Source organism: Agelaius phoeniceus, chromosome 4, assembly GCF_051311805.1.
Source record: "Agelaius phoeniceus isolate bAgePho1 chromosome 4, bAgePho1.hap1, whole genome shotgun sequence".
Lineage (NCBI taxonomy): Eukaryota > Metazoa > Chordata > Aves > Passeriformes > Icteridae > Agelaius > Agelaius phoeniceus.
This window is the reverse complement of record NC_135268.1, coordinates 31,401,178-31,415,145: the sequence shown is the minus strand read 5'-3', so window position 1 is coordinate 31,415,145 and position 13,968 is coordinate 31,401,178. Positions and strand designations below refer to the sequence as shown.

The following is a 13,968-nucleotide window of genomic DNA, read 5'->3' as shown; positions in this document are numbered from 1 at the left end:
GATCAAACAGAGATACCTGCAGCAACTTAATAGTGTAAATAACACCACACTGAACCAAGAAACCTCTTCTCTGCTTAACAGGAGTGGAAAAGCAGCAGAGTAACTGTAACTAAAAATACAATTCTAGCATTAGGAGCTGTGTGGAAAGAAACTAAGGTTATACAGCTGATGTACATCAACAGCTGTCATGATTATCACTGGTGTTCTAGTTAGATCTGCACCAGTGATTTCATTTTTTTATATCCCCTTGTATGTGGTAATAGCATGTCTTACCTATTTCACAGAAGTTCTGTGTGCCTACATTTACAGTTCTTTGAGGCTCTCACTGAAGACATTTCAGACATACAAACTTGTTATTTTCACTACTGACTTAAGAAATATATCCTTCGAAAGCAAATAAACAGGATAACTACTTTGGCAAGATAAGCATTTTTTAAAATTTCCTACCACCTCAAAGGTCACTCATTCAAAACACAACACAAATGCACTAATAAAAGATGTACCTCCAAAAATGCATGCACTGTGGGTAAAGATTAACTTTGACACTGTAGAGCACAGTAAACCTACAAGTTTAAAGTCCATCTAAGCAAGTTTTCTCCCTAGCTTCTTTGTGTCCCATTTCCTGGTGAAAGATGTTTCACAGGCCTCAATTGTCACAGAGTTCAGAGGAGGCCTTTCAAGTGCAAACTACTCTTTGCACATGCCCTTCATTTCCCATTCAGTTGTGCTCTACCTTATTTGCAGACCAATGGCCTCAGTTCTCATCTCACCTGGAATTTGGGCAGTCAGAGTTTTTGAGCCTTAAGGTTTTTATAGACGGATCTGTGACAGCAAGGTAGCAAGAAGTATCAAAGCTACATCTGAAATATCTGTCTAATGTACATGCTGGTAAAGCAGGAGAAAACTCAGTCAAGAAGCAAAGCAAATTAGCCTGTCTTGGGCACCATGCTGCCATAACTGGCTTATATATTCAAGCTGGCTATAAGCTACCTTAAGCCTTACTATACTACACTGCAGGCATTTCTCAGTTAAATTCTGTGAATTAATCTAGACTCAACATTTAAATTCCACTGTTGTTATGGGGCCATTCATGCACTTCTAGAAGGGTTTTGCAAATCATGCTGAAACATCCCTTTGATTAGGTTTAGAGTCCAAAATAATATTTCAGAAGGACAGATGCTTTGGCTTTGGAGCAGATCCATGTTCAGAGTGTCAGGTATGCTGACAAAGAGCCAAAAAAGAGCCACAGACCCAGCAGCACACATATCCATCCTAATTTCAAATTAAAGAAAACTCGTCTCCAAGGAATGCTTTCCTATATAACAGTATAAACATTTCCAGTGGTATTTTTGGAACTGACAAATTCCTTATTATGTATGGCCTTTGTCACAAGAAAAATATCGCCTCTCTAGTTTCTCACCCCTCTGTGGGCTGTGTTCTTGCTCAGACAGAAGAACCCAAGGGAAATTTCCAAAAGAACTCTTTTGTGAAGACCTTGCTGTTATACAACAAACAGACAGCATTAATTAGAAGACTGCCTTCAAGATAGCTATGGTTCCTGCTCCCATAAGAAACCCTATTCATTGTGAACTCAGCAGTAAATATTCCACTTGTTTCTTTGGCACAGAACCAAATTCCTGCATCAACTAGAGCAAAGGATGCTCAGAGACCAAGAGGGATTTGCCCATCACAGGAAAAATGTTCAGATTAGCGATGCAGTGACCTTGGTTCAAAGAAAGCTCTTTAATACATGCCTTTCTGTCAAGCATATGAGAACTCCTGCTGATTTCACTGTCACATCAATGAGGTCAGCCACGGATTTATTCAGGAACTAAAAGGAATTAACTCCCTTCACACATACACACCCCCTGAATAATGGCCAGAGTGGTCTGTGTCCAATGGTGCAGATGTGACTTGTCCCTCCCCTCTCCCAGTGTGGATCAGGAGTTTACCTCTCCTTGTATGACACTACTGATGCATTTTATGCCTTCTTGCTGAATAAGAGTGAGTGGGGTACCAAAAAACTGCTATACCCAACTTACTTCTATTTCCCTTTTCTACCCAGCAAGCCTAGACAAAGCGTGTCAGTTACTACCAAGCAGGTGGAAACACTGAAATAATTTAACTGCTTGAAACTGCAGAGGCACAACAAAGGTCAGAATCATTCATTTGGACACAGAAATCCAAAGAGAAGGTGGTGTGTCCTATATAAGCCTGCAAGCAAACACAACAGGCCAAGTTTTCAGTACTCTCATATAACAGGCGAGTAAGAGGAATTTTAATGAATTCCAGGCGCTCTCAAGTCAAGTTCCTTGTGACAACCTATCCCCACCAAAAAACAGGGACATATTAGTTCTCAAGCAAAGCTCTGTTATAAAGGTATTCTGAGCAGCAGGAGAGGAAAAGAAGACCTTAATATTAAAGATACTACAAACCTCAGCCATGCAGGAGAACTCAATTAAAAGATAAAAGTCCCCTTGATCCAAGCAGCAAAAAGGCTAAACCTGTCATGTAATCAGAACCAAACCACACCCACGTCTGGATTTAATTATGCCGTGCTATTTTACAGCAGCCTAACAAAATGGAACTGGGGGTCAAATAATCCTAGAATAATTCTTCAGTCAGTCACACATATAAGAACCTGGGTAAGAATGGATAACAGACAACATCAGCAGACTGAGCATACAAAGATTCTAATTAAAGGTAAGAACAACAACAAAGAAGTCCATAGACAAATGGCTCACTTCAGAGTGATAGCATCTACCAAAAAAATTTCTGTATGGTTGACAAAATTCACGCTAACCTACAAAACTAATGCATACTGAAAGGATGGAGCTCTGGTCAATATCTGCTCACTGATTTGAAAAGAAATGGAATTAATGGAATTCTAAAACTCTTCAGAAATACATATTTTTGTATGAGTTCTACACGTATTTAAAACAGATTCTCCATAAGAAAGTATTTATATGAGATTGTATGTTTATATAGCAACTGTAAATTACAGGGAGAAATCTACATAAGAACATGCTTTTAGTTAATATGAAAGTATAAAGGACATATAATTTAATTATTTATTATTATGAGTATACAATATGAGTATAAAATCAACCAAAATACATAATTTTTTAATTGAAAACAAAACATTCTAGATACATTACTTGCAAATGTTAACTGGGGAGAAGAAAGTCTTCTGAAATATTACCTAGCCAGCAAAGAAGCTTGGAGATATTGTATATTCTAGCTCAAGTAAATAAATAAAAATGTATATGCAAAAGCAATGCCAATGCTACCCAAATTAGTAAGGGTTTCCTGAAGATATGTAGCATGAAATTAAATTATAATTTCTATAACCTGCATCCAGCATCACTATGGTATTTTTTTAGTATTATGAAATCAGTTCCAAGTCAGTCTGGGGTTTTTTTCCTATTTAACAGAACTTTTTATGGAAAAAAAAAAGTGCCACTTCCTCCAGCATGTATTCTTCTTATTGCTCTATTCTGCCTCATTCCTTGAGCAAGGATCCCCTGATTCTGTTAAAACAGCCAGAGCTGCCCAACTTCAACACAGTGCTCCACCCGAGCCTTTGTGCTGACCCGGGCTACAACATGGATTAAATTATAGCTCACACACTGTGATTCTATTTTGCATGCAAGGAACAAAATCTGTGTGAGGTAATACTGCACAGTACCCAGGGTCTGGATGAACAGCAGGCCTTGAAACTTTGTGTGCATTCACTCATGCTTTTCTGCCTGCTTGTCAAGGTCAGCAACATGGCACATTTAAAGGAGGCTTCTTGCATTGAAAGGATTTGTTTGCTCTTGGTTGCTTTCCGACTTAAGCTCAAGCTGAAAGAGACCTCACAGAAGGAGGCAATAATTATTGCATTGCAATTGCTAAAATTCAGCAATTGCTCAGATTCATGCAGTTATTTTAAAGCTATATTTCTTGGTCCTTTTAAGGTCAGGTCAAAGACATAAAAAAATACAAGTCAGCCAGAAAGGAGTCTTATCTTGAATTCATCCCACTGGCATCCATAGATATGATGACATCTAAAACCCCTTGATATTCCAGAGGATTCAAGAACACTGGTGTCTACAATACAGGTCACATGCATTCTAAAAAGCAAATAGTCTGCAGTCTCAAAAATCTGTTTAACTTGTGAATGAGGAAAAAAGTTAAACCTTCTCAGCAGCATTTCAACTGAAGATGGTCCAGTCTTTTTTCCTTTCCCTTCTTTCCTCCTCTACAGAAATTTCAGACTCCACAATAAGTTCCAATGTCACTTTTGAGAAGGGGAAGAACCCACAGAGATATTAAATATCATCCTTAACAGAATAAATTACCATTTGGGGCATTTTTCTAAGAAGTCTTGTTACAGCTATACTTAGGAACTTCCTTGATACACAGAGGTACTGAATACCATGATGCTTGCCCAGAGCAGAATTTTTTGTTGATTGTGCATTTTAATACTATAATCTATAAACATGGTAATTTTATATTTCTCCATTAAGTGACCCTATTTCAGCTTTTAAGAGACTAACAGCCTTTACTGTCTAGCATGAATTCTTTCATGCTAGATGTTTGCCTCATTAAAAAAAAAAAATCAGCCAAAATAATTGAGTTGTTTCTGAGAACCAGATTAAGAAAAATCAGGTCACTTTTTGTGACAAAAATTCAGGTGTCTTTATTTGAGAACTACAAAAATCCTCAGCTTTTCAGTAGGATACTAAACAATAGGGAGAGGCTTTAACCCAGACAATGATTTTTTTAACATCACATGAATATGCACATTAACCTCACTGTGACCCAATGCATACTCACTTGGGAGATGAATTTTTTGGTGATACAGGCAGCCTGCTTTCTGTCCTTTCCTAGTGCCTGTGTAGCATCTCTTAAATACAAACCTTGCAATAGAGGAAGATATTAAACCACATACATCCAATCCACTTCAATGAAAGACTAAATTCACAAGGCACTGAAGGGAACTCTGGTATGAGGAGAAGTATTCCCATGGGCAGCATTCTCAGAAGACATACTGTCTTACAGAAACTCCCCAGTATGAAATACTGCTGGTTTTATTGCATACTGTACTATTTCCTCACTGTTCCTTCCTAATTTCAACTATGGTAGCCAGCTCAAGACCTCACTATGGTCAAGCAGCATGCTTTGCAGGTGAGCAATAGTAGAAGGTCTTGGTCCAGATAAAGCCAGTGGAATCTATTCAGTGAATGATGCCAAGTGAACAGAACAAAGAGACTGCCCTGTCACTGTATTTCCCCAAGCTGGCTCTTAGTGGGATCATACTTTGGCTATAGCAAATAAAAATGGCCAACAATTGTTAGCAGTAACAATTAAGCCATTCATTGTGCCTCTTGGAGAATGATGGATGGAGTTTCTTGTACCATCCTCACCCCAGCTGCACTCTTTGTCAATTCCTCCTTCATGGAAGTTGTGTGATTTGAGCATCTGTTCTGAATCAGATAAACAAAGTGCTATGGACTATGGTATGTACACATATCCATTGACAGAGTCCTGTGAAGAGACAGTGACCCACTGGCCTAGGGAATTGCCCTGACAGTGACAGGCAGCCCTATACCTGCTTTTAATCCCCATATCTGATAAAAGCAATCAGCTGAAGGGATCTCTTTTTAAAGACACTGTATTAACACCTTTATTTAGATAGTTCATCAGAATCCCAGATGACATAGTGATGTTGTACCACTTGTTGCTCTGACAACACTCAAACTTTCCTCAGTGACAGAGGGGAAGAATTTTTACAGGAAAATGCTTTCTATATGATAGGATCAGAGTAGTGTGGGGTCTCTGTGCTCAAGGATCTAAGCTATTTTTTCCCAGCTCCATAAATCATAACATCAGCTCTGGTTTCTCCTAGAGTTAGCTGGCTGAGCATGAAGGAACATCAAAAAGAGTTTTTTGCTTTCCGCTCTCCATAGCACTTGCACTCAGATGTGTCTATCTGCCCTCACATCTTCAAGAATAAAGCAAAGAAAAACTTTTCAGAAACCATTTCAAGCACAGAACCATTTTAAAAAGCATTACTGTAAGCCAATGGTGAGGCCTTTTGTTTCCCCAAAAGGACACACTCACACTTCCCAAAAAACAGAAGTATTTTATATGGTGGTCCTCCCCTACGTACACTCTCTGATGCTGAACAAGCTATGAACATTTCTGGAAAAGAAGTAATTAACTGCAAATATGATTTCAGTGCATCAACAATCAAGGTCAGAACCAAAGCAAATCATCACGTGTCTCCTGATAATTACAGTGAAAATAATTACTTATTTCCTCATCAATAATTATTGATTCCTAGAAGGCCTCTGATGTCATAGCATGTTATTCATTATAAGCATTATACAATGGCATCTATGTTACAAGCTTCACCATGCTTACTCTCAACATGTTTTCAAAAACAAAAGCCGAACAAATTCTCGATTTCTCATTTTAAAGCATACACTATTAATTTCATAGAGAAAAAGAGTACTTTGGCCAATCCACCTAGTAGGGACACTGATGGCTGGAAGCCCATTTGGGGTAAAATTTTGCCCTGGGAATATGCAGTATGAGTTGCATTCACTTTTAGGATGGCTATATCTTGGCCATCCTAAAAGGTTAGTAAGTATATTGTCCTGGGAACTCCAAACATACTAAAATAATTTGGCTGTTAGTTATCTAATTCTTTAATCAATTTTCAGCCTCATTGCTTTACTTTTACATAGCAATTACCCTGACTTTTACATAGCAATTACTACTGACTAATTAAAAATCTGAGGGCCACACATACTGTAAGAAAGCTATGGCAACCTATGGATTTCAGGTACGTCAGTAGGGCAACACTCAGAATGCCAAGGGAGTTGATGTCAACTTCCTCTTTCAGAAACGTAGCCATGACATCCAGCAGGATCTACCCTGCATTCTGCTAAAATCACTTATTTCAGTGAACCTACTTCCAAATAACAACAGAAGCTGGTTGATTACAAAGTATTCAACAGAGGTAGCTCAAGATCAGTCTGCAAACTCTCTGCTTTCCTAAAAAGGGCCTTTCAATTCCCACTGAAGAGTGGGGGGGGAAATAGAATAGCAAAAAACAGAAAAAAAAAATTTCAATTGCTCCTCTAGATAGGTAAAGGAGACTCAAAAGTACTGAAGCCTTTAAATTAAGACAACCCATGTTTCAAAAAGACAAACAGGCTTTAGTGATTTGGTTATTTCTGATTTACTATCTTTAAAATTAGGTCATTACTTTTAGGAATGCTTTGAAATAAATGAATGACAGGAGAGGATTTCAGAATGCTCTTAACAGTAATCCATACCATTCCTGGGGATAAACTGTTTTGTCTTTGACCTTCTAGTTTATCCCTTTGGGAATCACATTATTGTCTCATAAGGAAAGAGGTACCCATGTTAATATTCCTAGCCTAATGATTTCTGCAAAATCCTTTTAAAATACTAACCAGATTGAAATACTACTGTTTTATCCATCCAGATCAAGCTGGATTTATGATTAATTGCATGCTTGCAAATAATCTTTCAAACTTGAGGAGTAAAATATCCCTTCATGTTTGTTAGCTTGCATTTGTGTAGATCCTTTCAACTGCTTTATGGAAGGAACAACAGTGACACTGTCAGAATAAATTTAAATTTCATTTTTAATATGTCACTAAAGTGTGGTGTCAGTGCAAAAAGAGATATCACAAATTATAACTTCAAAATGAAATATAAAAATCCTAGGAAATTCAAAGTAGAATATCTTTTCTGAGACCTGCGATTTGGCCCTCTGGGATCCTTCAGATTTTTGATTCCTGCATATACAACTAGGTTTATCACCTCAAAATAAAAATGTCTCTTAGAAATCATAGTGGTTTATGTGATACGCATTTCCAGAAAGAATAAATTTGCCTTTGGGCTCAGATATGTTGATTACATTACTCAGTTAAGTTACAGCTTGTATTCACATGCTACAGCCTTGCTTTGTGAAAGATGATCTGAAGAGTGTACAAATTGAACACATAAAATACCTTCAGCATGAAATAGTGTGTTTTAATGGGGCTTTGTGAACTACAGAGTTGTCCTGACTGATTTCAGATGGCAGTTTAGTCCTATTTTTTGACTATAAAAACTACTGTGTACCCTACACCATATCATTCAAACAAAAGGTAGTAGAACAGGTGATTTTAACAGATGTGCACCTGCTCCTGAAATCTACTTGTAAGATGGAAAAGGAGCAGAATGATGGGGAGAATTGGTTTTACAGAAAATGCAAATGAAGATTCTCATCTGTGAGACTCTCATCTCACCCCTATTGTGAACCTCACTGTCCACCTCAAGTCACAGTACATCATCCATGAGTCAATTGGTGTGTGATGGTCATGTGTCATGCTGCTGCTATTTCATGTGAATAATCAACATTGAAATTTAGATTCTGTAAATAATCAAAAGTAAACATAATTCATTAAACATAATAATGAATATTATTACCTTGGTAATTAAGTTTATCATTAATCTTATTAACTTAGTAATTGGCAATAGCATCTTAATTTTAAGGAAAATCTTCGTTGGTGGTCCAGAAATATTTTGTAATTATAGCCATGTTTTGGTCAGTTGAGTTAATTTCAATTAATATCATTCATTAACTTAATACCTAAATACTAACGGCCTAAGGGAGATATTTTAAGTGAACCAGTATGACAGCTTTAAAAAAAGGTCACAGTAAGTGTATGTCATTCCTTAATTTTAATTACATGCAATTTCAAGCCTATGTCTAAACAAATTCTGGTATCCTAAAGACCAGTTCAGATAACACAGTGCCGGCATCAGTGTTCTGAATGCAGATAAAGAGCCAAACAAGAAAGGTAGTAAGTGAGTGCAAATAAGGTTTTAATTTATTTGTAATAGAGCTTGTAAGCAGTCCGGGGGCAAGGATTACCTTCTGTTTCTGTACAATACCTAGCTCAGTAACAAAAACTGGTATCCCTAGATGCTGCAGAAATAGCAAAGAATAATAATAATATAAATGCAGAATAAAATGATAATGCCATTGATGAAAGTCAGAATTTCATATGAGGTATAGTGACAGATGTTTAATGAACTGCACTGAATCAATCTGACACTGCACAGTTCTTGGGAAACAACCAAGTCCTGTATAATTTGATTTAAAAGAAATTTCCACTGCTGCAGTTATTTTTCTCAGATTTCTTTCTTCAAGCAAAGCTCACAGAAAACAGCAGCATCCCTATTTATTTTTTCCTTTAACATTATCAGATGATTAAATAGATTGGGCTTACATGTGGCTTCTCATTTGAAAATCAAAATCCAAAACTCAGCCTAGGTATCTGAGCTATGTTAAGTTACATTAACTGATGCCTTAGCTACCTTTTTATTCCTCAACTAGATGAGCATAATGTTGTTCTTCCTAACAGATTTTTATATCTTAGTAATTCTTAAATAACAGAAATGTTTGTGTGAAAGCAGTAAAATTTGGAAGACAAGGGAAAGGAGAAAGGAAGGGAAGGAGGAGTTAACTACTGTAAGATGTTTATGGGAATTTGTCCTTACCTAGTTCATTTGCCTCAGAATTCTTCTTGTAGGGAATTAGGAGAAAGAAGGGATCACAGAATACTGACTGGAAAGAAAAGACCAACACAGATACACAGCCTTTCCTATACTACAGTAGAGAGAAGGTGATCATGGAATGCAGTGTTCCCAGTTTTCAAGAGCAGAGGGGGGAGGAAACACTTCCTCTATGAATAGAAGGGAAGAACACGAAAACAAAATTTAAAACAGCTGCTTGCTTGTAGTAAGACAAAAAACTTGGAGTGACATAGAACTCCTACCTTGAAACAGGAGGAAAAAAGGAAAGAAATACTGGAAAAAACTATTTTCCTTTTCGGTGTCTTGGTAAGTAGCAATGGATTTGGCACTATTAAATGTAAATATTTAATGCTTTGCAGGGGTTATCCATGTTGGCAGCTCACCCTGTGCTTTGTGAGGAGAATATTGAAAATTCTCTTGAACTGTGGCCAGTTGCAAACCGGCTGGACAAGACTGGTCTGGTGCAGTTACTGGTGTTCCCCTTCCTACTCTCCAAGAGAGGTCAACCACAAGGTGAACAGGTTTGTTCCCTGATCAGCCATGCACTCTGCCTGCCTTTCCTACAGGCCAAGGTTTCACGCCTCCCAGAAATATTTATGCAGCTGGGCTGACACCAATGAGGTACCCTATCAGTGTCACTGATCTATTACCAGGGGTAAAGGTATCTGAGAATCTGACACACCAGCGAGCACAAGAACGCTCACACCTCAGTGCCTTCAGAGAAAGTTACAAAGCATTGATGCATGTAGTAGCAAATGAGATTTCAGCTCAGGGCTGCAGCACCAAAAACTGCAGGGGATTGCTTAATATTCAGTGAGCATATGCCTAAAAAGTCAGTGCACATGCTATCAGAATTTCAGCATCCTGTGCACATCAATGAACTTTGCTTAAGCTTCATCAGGATCCATTTACATTCTACATAAGAGATTTGGGAGCAAAACTGGCATATGATATAAAGAGCAAAATTAAAGGCCAAAACCTTCTTTTCAGGATATCTGTCAGGAAGATGTCTGAGTAGATTTTAAATAAAACAGCTCTGAAATTTTCCATCCATGTCCCAAATCTTCCCAGAAGAACTTCTGAAATTATTCAGGACACATATGAATAATTTCTCTGTATTTGAGAGACTTAGGCAGGGGCTTTCAACGTATAATCCAAACAAGCAGTGGATTAACTGTCTTCAGCTGAAAGCCTGCCAGATGACTACCCTTCTCCACACACATGGCATTTAATGTCTGCCATTTTAATATTTTGACATTTTTGTGAGAGACATTGTCCTGAAAGGTCACCACTTGTCTCAGCAGCTGGCTGGCTGCCACTGAGGCTTGGGAAGCTGAGCTCCGCAGCTGTCATTAAAAATGACCATCTTCACAACTAAGTTTCAGGGAAGCTATGAATTTATGTCTATGAGGGGAAAAAGGAGACAAGAGGAAGGAAAAGGAAGCTTCAAAATCAGCTTTTACTTGATACAGTGAAGACAGGCATTTATACATATACATGTCTAAGATGAGGCTGAAATATTTCAAAAGCAGCTTATAAACACAACAGTCACCAAATACCTTTGTTACAGCATCATTATAGGTTATACCATGAATATGTTTAGTCCTCTATTGCAGCAAACTACACACATATTCTCTCCCTATTCACTTAATGGCAGTCACCTGTTAACTGTGCAAGTGGCATTCTCACATGGCTCATGAAAAACTGACAGTACCACTGGTCCCCAGGAAATAACAAAAACTGTAAATAAAGCAAGAAACATGACATAGCAATTGAAACAAACGGGCTACAGCCTGCATTTCTTGTGTAGTTATCTGACTACTATTTATACTTAGTCATGATCACAGGATGTTTTCAAGAAGCAGATTCCGTGCACAGCACAGTAAGAATTCATTAGCCATAAACTCAATAGGACAATGGCAATACAGAAGCTTTGAATTAGAAAGGAGAATAAAAACCAACATACTACTTCTTCAGTGCTATGAGACCAAAAACAAACTGACAAGTATCAATTTTCTTCCTTACAATATCACCACAACACTGACAAACCTTCAGCTCCACTGCTTCCCAACCACCTTACTATCCTGTCTTGATGCCACTGTGGCAGATAAAGATCGTTTCATGTACAGACAGAATGAGATGGGTGAAAAACATGCATTGCTCACCGTGCTATGTTCATTGTTCTTATCAGGTCAGATGCAGACTTACTGGTGCCCCTTATGATGATTGTTTGTGCTTCTGAAAATAAGGTACTGTTGAGTTCCTTAATGAGAAGTCCAGGTCTGCATTTATGGATTTTTTTAAAAAAGATTCCAGGTGAAAAATACCATGGAAAATTTTTCTTCTATGTACTCACAAACTATCTATTCCTGCTGAAGTATCTTTCTTGCTGTATATCTAATCTAAGCAGAAAAACATCTCTCTATAAGTACCAGCATTTGCTGGACTTCTCCCCTCACAGAAAAAAATAGCAAGCAGACATCCCCAAAATCAACAAACACAACTGCAAACTATTTGTTCTGGAAAGCTTTCAAGCATCCCTTTCCCTCAGCAGCTCTTCCACTGAAAGCCAGAACAATACTGCAGAGAAGCTTCCCCTGTCAGGATGTTTTCAGCTTTCATCTCTCTGCTTTTTCAAGCAGAAGACTAAGGTAGAAACCTTAATTAGCAATCTGAAAGCAACACACAGGCAAGGAATACTTACATTTGCAACTGTATTTGTGATATTTGCGCACTGATCCAGCAACTGGTGATTACAAAGAAGAGAAAGAGCTTTTTAGGCTGCCTTTCAAGTCTTGCAGCAGTGAAATGAAGGCTGCTATCTGAAAGCTACTCATTTTCTATATGCTGTGCTCTACTTGCTTCCCATGTGCATACAACACAGCTGCCAGATTTAATAACCATGTCAGCCTGCTTTCCCCAGAAAGCAGCAGAGAGATGACAGGATGAAGTAGCCAGAGCGTTAATCTGTAGTTATGGCTGCACTAAGCCTTGAATGAATGTCACAGTTTTATTGCCTTTGAAGAAAAAAAACCAAAACAAATCAACACTGCTCGTGAAAAAAAAAAGAGCAAAAGGATTTCAGAAATGTTAATCCATACTTGCCCCAGTGATATTAAAGTACATTAAAGACATTTCACCATTTTTTCCCTATCGGTTAACAAATCCTAGGACTTGAGGGTTTTTTATTCCTTTCAGAATACATTTTTCCTAGCAGTGTATGCTTGTACCCCAAAAGAACAAAACCATTTACTGACAAATTAGTTGAGCTTCCCTTCTCTCCTGTTTCTCTCTGGAAGGAAGCATTTCCATACCTGTTTGTCTTTGCTGACTTCTTTCAGGCAAAAAAAAAGTTAATAAAAAAGAGGGGAAATTCTCTTTTACCATTTAAATTCTCCCATGCACAGTGGTTCCTAGAGCACTGGACTTTAGTATCTGCTGTGGTCAGTTCACTGCCAAGGTGGAGCATCGCCGTACCTCCAGCTGTAAAACCAGTTCCACGCCAGGGAAGGGCAGCCAGACTTTACATGACAAGAGAAGGTGCCACTCATGCAGTCAAAAACAACAAACTGAAAACAAACCCAGAAACGCTCGGTTGGATCTGCAACAGTGCAGGGATGCCGCAGAGGTCATATGACATCTGTGCGCGTCTTTTTCTCTCTCTCATTTATATTCCTTTCACTTCCCTTGGAGGCACCTTCTCAGCAGGGAGTGGTTTCTGTGGAAACTACGGACAGTCGGTTTTCCCCTCGGAGAAACTGTTACTATGGTAACCTTACATAATGTATATGGCCTAGATTCTTTTTAAAAATATTCTAACCCTGAAATTCTCATTATAAAATTAGAGCTGATTTGTCTGGGGGGCAGGAAATACAGTTATTTAAAAATTGCATTAGAAATGTAGGATAAAAAAATCCAAATGATGTTACAAATTAAATGAGAGTATAGGGGGCATGTCATTGCATCATTCACAAAGGCAAAATAATTTGCAAATGCCAGTAAACAAGTCTATTATTTAGCACTTGTGGGAAGCAAGGAGGAAGGGAAGCATATACTTGACATCCCAGCTCACTGCAGCAATCAATATTGCATCTTGCAGACTCGAAATTTTCTCTCTATGTTTATTCTTCCAGCAACCAGGACCTCATTTAATGATGTAAGCCCAAATACTGCTTACATCCACCCCACTCAAAACTGAAATATCAGCTTCAAAGTCACTTACCCTACACTATGAAATCATACTACGTCAAAACTCGAGGAAGTGCCTGAAAGGAGCTGTGTGAGTCAGTGAGGCGTAGCGAGCAGTACAGCAGAAAAAGAGAAGGCACACTGCTGTTTATATGACTTTCTTCTCAGCTC

The 13,968-nt window shown here is 38.2% G+C and overlaps 1 protein-coding gene across 14 annotated transcripts in view; it reads right to left on the bottom strand.

Annotated features, from left to right (window-relative positions):
- Nucleotides 1-13,343, bottom strand: part of TRIM2 (tripartite motif containing 2) — an 86,340-nt gene extending 72,997 nt beyond the window's left edge. For 4 of the 14 annotated variants that reach the window (XM_054632827.2, XM_077177214.1, XM_077177213.1 and 1 more), the window contains exon 1: nt 12,994-13,330. The gene's annotated coding sequence lies outside the window, so the exon portion shown is untranslated. Of the gene's footprint in view, nt 1-11,774; nt 12,184-12,313; nt 12,332-12,993 lie in introns of those variants that run through there. The other 10 variants (XM_077177216.1, XM_077177217.1, XM_077177218.1 and 7 more) reach the window with 6 other exon arrangements.
- Nucleotides 13,344-13,968: the final 625 nt, after the last annotated feature.